General features: G+C 41.4%; 1 pseudogene; it reads left to right on the top strand.

Annotated features, from left to right (window-relative positions):
* Positions 1-3,387: 3,387 nt before the first annotated feature.
* On the top strand, positions 3,388-3,940 carry LOC119053171 (NADH dehydrogenase [ubiquinone] 1 beta subcomplex subunit 8, mitochondrial-like; annotated as a pseudogene).
* The last annotated feature ends 2,535 nt before the right edge of the window (positions 3,941-6,475 follow it).

The following is a 6,475-nucleotide window of genomic DNA, read 5'->3' as shown; positions in this document are numbered from 1 at the left end:
AGGATCTTGCCTTTCTGTTGATGCCCATACATTATTACTGAAGCTCAAGAAATCATATCATATTGAAGAGGATATGCCCACATGGACAGCCTGGGAAATTTTACCAGACAAGTAACATAGTTGCCCCATCATGTATACACCACATAGTGCACAAGAAGATAGGACATACTTTTGAAACAAAAAAAGATGCATAACATAAACACAAATGGAAACTATTTGTAATTTAAATACCAATTAAGAAAAATTAATTTTTGAAAAACTGGGGAGTTTTTGAGAAACTGCCATCAACACAAATTAGCCACACTCATGAACTGTACCTGCTGCCTTATTCCCGAGACATTATCATTCAGAGAGTTGAGCCCAAGCTCATGTTTCACCAGAGGCACAGATCTGATGAGGAACTCCTCACAGTGAGTGGGAGGGCCAACGATCCTCTCTTGGTGAAGGTAATTCAATCAATTTACACAAAACAACCTGGCCATGGAGTCAACCTACTGACTACCCATAGCTACCCTTAGACTAAGGTGAGCCTCTGGAGGAGGTGAGATAATTAGTAAACAGTTGTCTGAGGAAAGAAATACGATGTCATGGCTTTCCTTTACTTCTTCTAAATTTCTCAGCTCACTACTTTCTGTATCTGTCTGACCTCTCTATTTCTCCTCAAGTTCTCAGGAATGAATACAACCAACACTTGGAAGAAGAAAGAATTTCAGGGTAGCCACGTGTCCAGCAGAGCCGGAGCTCAAGTTAATTCTCCCATCTCTTAGGGCTCAGTGACAAAGGACACTATTCCATGTGTGGAGACTGACCTGTTCTCAGTACCAACAGGACCTTTTTTCTTCTAAATATTAAACTAATGACCAGTTACAACTCCATTAATCAATATTCGTACCTTTCTGTATTTTGCTCACTCTGTAACTTTTTGCAGAAATAATCTGCAGTCCCCAGGCAGAAACTGTCACTGCATTTACTGGTAAAATGATCATCGTTTCCTTGCAAGGAAGAAAAATCCCCAAATCCAAAACTTTCATCTCACGTTCAAATGCCTACTTTTAAAACCTTCATGAATCCCAACATTGCAGCCATCCTGGCAGCAAACTTACATTTGATACATAACCATGATCTCCAGGTACATGTCATATTCATAAAAGTTCATCATACACAGTATCCCAGAAAACTCAGTAAGATATTTCATGTGCTCAAACAATTGTTTTGGTAGTTACAAAACCCACACTGACAGAGAGGCAGAGGGCTATATTCTGAGGGACTATGAGCCATGGTGACACCTCATCCACTTGCTTTAGGTCTGCCTAGGACCTCCTCCCTGGCCAGGTTCCCCCTACAAAATGGAGTATTCTTGCTCAAATAACTGAGAGAATGCACTGAACCTTTGGTGTTCGATCTAAATATTTTGCAAAAGAAAAGCAGTTAGTTACCTACAGGGGAGTTCCCCTAAGACTTTCAGCTGATTTCTGAAGAAAAACTTTGCAGATTAGAAGGGACTGGCAAGAAATATTCATATTCATGGAAAGCAGGGACCTACAGCTAAAATTACTCTACTGAGTAAAGCTAACACTTAGAATCGAAGGGTAGATGAAGATCTTCCCAGACAAAAAAGAAAACTAAAAAAGTTGATCATTATCAAGTCATTATTATGTGAAATGTTAAAAGGCTATCACTCATGTGATCATAATATTGATGTCAATTAATGTCTTGATTTGATTGCTTTCAACTTCAACTAGTCTACCCAACTGTGGAGCATCATCTAGCAAGAAATCTCTAGCAGGAAACTTCACAAACCACTTGTGACATGTTTTGATCAGTCACAGCACCTTCTCCATATACTCTACAATTTGTTTGGTTTCAGTCGTATTTTTACCTTTCATGAAATAATAAAGCATAATATGCCAAAAATGTTGCCTATCTTCTTCCCCCTTCAATACTAAAATGGCTACGCAAAAAAATTCACCAATTTACACGTTTTTTTTCCTTAAAATTTTATTTATTTATTTTTAGAGGAGAAGGAAAGGAGAGAGGGAGAGAAATATCAACGTATGGTTGCCTCTCATGTGTCCCCTGATGGGAAACGGCCTGCAACCCAGGAATGTGCCCCAACTGGGAACTGAACCGCAATCCTCTGATTCACAGTCCTGCACTCAATCCACTGAGCTACACCAGCCAGGGCTACAAGTTTTTAAAAAATGCATGCTGATATGACAGCTGTCACAATACAATCTAACAAAATTATTTTGAGTAAAGTTAAAGACAAGCACTACTAGGGTCATCTTATGGGAAAAAAATGAACTTTCTGGCCCCAATATTACTTTGTTGGAGAACATACCCCAGTGATTTGATATTATATAACTTACTATGTGATCATTCTGATAAATCTTGTAGCCATCTGACAAAATCCATAGTTCAAGTTAACCTCTCAGCCCAGGCCAGATAGCTGAGTAGGTTAGAGCACCATCCCATAATATGGCAAGGTTGCGCGTTCAATCTCTGATCAGTGCACCTGCAAGAATCAACCAAAGACTTCATAAATTAGTGCAACAGCAAATTGCTGTTTCTCTCTCTCTCACCCTATGCCTTCTTCTCTCTTTCTAAAATCAAAAAATAATATTCAGTCCTGGCTGCTGTGGCATCAGTGGATTGAGTTCATGCCTGTGAATTGAGTGGTTGTCAGTTCGATTCCCAGTCAGAGCACATGCGTGTGTTCCCTGGTGCATATTGTAGTCTATGAAATATGGAACATTACTAGCATAAAATGAAAATATACATACTACAGTGTAAAAATACTTTATCAATTACAAAAGGCAAACCATTGCCTGAGCCTTCATTAAGTTGCATGCAATCTTTGTGCAGGTAGAGGGGCTTGCGTTCCTATTGAAGAGAACACATTATCTCTCAAGCTCAATAAAGGACAACTCAATAAAGCGGGGTGTGCACACATGGGAAAGTCTGAGAAATTTTACTACATTAGTAACACATTTATGCAATCATACATATGACAAGTATGGCATAAAAATATAGGACGCAGTTTTGAAAATTAAAAAAATGCATAATAGAAGCATAAATGGGTGTCTATTTACTTCTAATCTAAGTGTCAATAAAGAAAGTTGTTGCAAAAACTGGCAAAAATAAATTGTGAGTAATTATTGAAATTTTTGTTAATGTGAAAGTGGTGTTGTAATTTATCATTACAAAGGAGGACTTGTGAGTTATAGACATAATTAATAATTCATTGATGATACGGTACATATGGCATTATCAGTGCAATAGGTTTAGAAACATATTCAAGAATTATATTTTGTGAGACACCAAGACACACTTGAAAAACCCGTCAATGAAAGGTTCTAAAATACACAATACAGGAGCAAGGTCCAGATGGCCTTGGCCAGGGCAGGGGTCCTGGGAGCCCAATGGCTGCAAAGAGCAGTCCCAAGTGTGGTGCTGCTGGGTGCACAGACAGCCTCCCACATCACCAAAGACATGTTTTCAGGGCCTTATCCCAAACCCCCAGAACGGAGGGCTGCTGCCGCCAAGCAGTATAACATGCGAGTGGAAGACTATGAGCCATACCCAGATGATGGCATGGGCTATGGCGACTCCCCAAGGCTCCCTGACCGCTCACAGCATAAGAAGGATCCATGGTATGAACTGGACCACCCAGACATGAGATTGAACTGGGGCGAACCGGTCCACTGGGATCTAGATATGTATATCAGGAACCATGTGGACATGTCCCCCATGCCTGTTTCTTGAGATGTCATGTGTAAGCACCTCTTTGGCTTCATGGCCTTCATGCCGTTCATGTTTGGGGTAGGGGAGACTTATCCCTCCTACAAGACTGTGGTACCAAAGCAGTATCCTTATAATAATCTGTACCTGGAAGGAGGCAGGTAAAGAGCCTGAGCTGGTGGTTTGCTATGAAATCTGAGGAGGCTTCCTGGACTTTGTGCCTCCTGACTGACTTCCTCATTCCTAGAGATTTCATCTTAATAAATCCCTAATAAAATCCCTAATAAAACAGTGCTGTGGTAAGAAGGAGAAGGAGGAGAAGGAGAAAAGGGGAGGAGAAAGAAGGGAGGGTAGGAGTGGTTCTAAAATACAAATAGTGATACAATCAAGCAAGTAAAGAAACTTGAATCTAAAGGATGGGGATGATGTTAGAATTCAATAGGAAGAGTTTGAAGTGAGCCGTTGAAAGGTTAAAAGGACTTTGAGAATTCTTCCTACTTATCCCTGAACTGTGACGTTCATTGGAAAAGCAAAATATAGCGCTGTCTCCCAGGGAGAACTGGCTCTGTTCCCTGGGAAATCAGTACCTTTTGATCTTTAGCTGTTGCCTTGGGACCTGCCACTTCCCCCAGAGAAAACAGTTAGTCAAAAATCTCACTAGGCCTTTGGCACATAGCCATGTTAGTCTAAAACATACTTATTCATAGCCCCCAAAGTGAGACTTTGAAATCCCACCTGAAAAAATCCCACTTGAAACTGTTCCCATCTGTTCAGTGTAGGTGATTTCCCATCTGGTGATGTGTGCTCTTGATTCTTGCTTCTTTTTTTTTGCTCTCAATAAAGTGCTCAACTATTCACCTTTGATCTGGGGTCTTTATTGTCTATGAATCTGAACCACCATGATCTCATATGTACCCCTTAATGGCACAGCCTGAGAATGAACTGACACCTCATCTCTGTCTGCTTAGGGGACCATAGCTGTTCCCATGGTTATTATTCTCTTTAACATGATGGACGCCTCATTTTTCTCATGTAGATTGAATACTGAAACATGTACTTGGATCTCTACAATACTGGGGAAAATCACCTTGACTTATGATTAATGTTAGGTTACCATGAAAATTCAATGACATCAAAATAATGCTCTAATGTCCGAGGTCAATCCCAAGGGCTGCTCAGCACTGCTCCCTCTGTTAAAAATTGAAAATCAATGCCACAGGGGCTTTAGAGATTGAGCTCTAATCCAGGACATTCTACTGACAGCAGTGAAGGCGGAAAATACAGAAAACGATCTATTTTCAGAGTGTACATACAAGCCACCACTGACTTCAAATAGATTGTTAAGAAAATGTCATGGAAGCACTGCAAATATCATGAAGGATGCTCAGCACTCACCCTCTTCTCTGAAAAATCCTATGAGCTATATAATTCTGCTAACTGGGTGCAGAGGCACAGACCCAACCTGATTTGGCCAATTGGCCCGTGTCAAGAAATCAGGAATAAGAATCTCAGTTGTGACCAGAGTGCACTGGGTATTGGATGAAGGTTTGTGTTCAGAAGGATCATGTTTCTACCCAACTATCCCTGGTGCAGACACTGAGACACTGGAAAGGAGGATGAAGCTGCTGGAAATGGTCATGGCTGCATGGAATGCATGGTGAGCACCACCCTTGCCTCCTCCAGACAGTCCTGGACACAGTAAAGGATCAAGTGGGCACTGAGTTTCCTGTATGAAGAGGTGAACACTCCACCAGGGAGATAACAATACTATAGGTCTCCAGCATCACTTCTCAATGTCCCAGGTATCACCTCCCACTGTCCTCAAAAGGCAGTAAACAAAATGCAGCCAAGGGTCAACATTTTCCCTGGAGACATCACTGGAAATCAGGTAGGATTCCCATGAATGCTGTGAGGCAGATGTTAACCCCACTAAGACATCAGAAACATGCAGAAAAATCATAATTGCAACAATAAAAACAGCAGCAACAGCTGAGTTTCCCATAGCAGCAGCGCTTGCTGTCTCCCTGCCCTGCACCGAGGCCTTAAATACACCACAATAAACAGCATCTGTAGTTCACCGCCAGATTCGTGAGTTTGAATCCAACATTTTGGATCTGAGAGTTGTCTGCTCTGACCTTGGAAAAACCCCTTTCTTCCTGACCCTTCAATTCCCCAGAAATACAGCAAGTTATTAATCCAGTGGATGCAGTTGAATTAAGAAGGAAATAATCAAACAGCCAATCCTGTTATACAATTACCTAAAAGTGTTTACTGAATTTCATTACGTCTATTGATTCTCAAAAGGCCCGTGGTTTGTGTCTCCATTCATTTCATGTAGTGAAGTGAGACTGGGGGAGTTTTAGGATCACCCAGAGATGCCACACTGGGGAATCCATATGGGAAGCCCTGAAGCCACACTGTCCTAGAAGAAGGAGTCTGTGTGGACTGCAGCTGATATGGGGGATCAGAGAAACTCCACTTATTTTTCACAAGCACCCGGGGCAAGTCTGAGGTGTCTGGCCTGTGCATGGCACCCACGGGAGATAACTGGTGGTATAGCTACTGCCTTTGAAATGAGCACCAAGGCCGGGATAAAAGTGGCTGTTCACCCATATTTTACACAGGAGGAAACTGAGGCCCATTAAGTGCACTATGTTCCTTTAATCATAAAAATGTTCCATAATCTTAAGATTAATCCCAAATTGCATGGCCGAAGGTATAAGAAGTCTCAATA

The sequence above is a fragment of the Artibeus jamaicensis genome, unplaced genomic scaffold (genome assembly GCF_021234435.1).
Source record: "Artibeus jamaicensis isolate MK-2021 breed Jamaican fruit bat unplaced genomic scaffold, CSHL_Jam_final contig_723, whole genome shotgun sequence".
Lineage (NCBI taxonomy): Eukaryota > Metazoa > Chordata > Mammalia > Chiroptera > Phyllostomidae > Artibeus > Artibeus jamaicensis.
The sequence above is the reverse complement of the archived record's forward strand: the minus strand, read 5'-3'. Positions and strand labels throughout refer to the sequence as shown.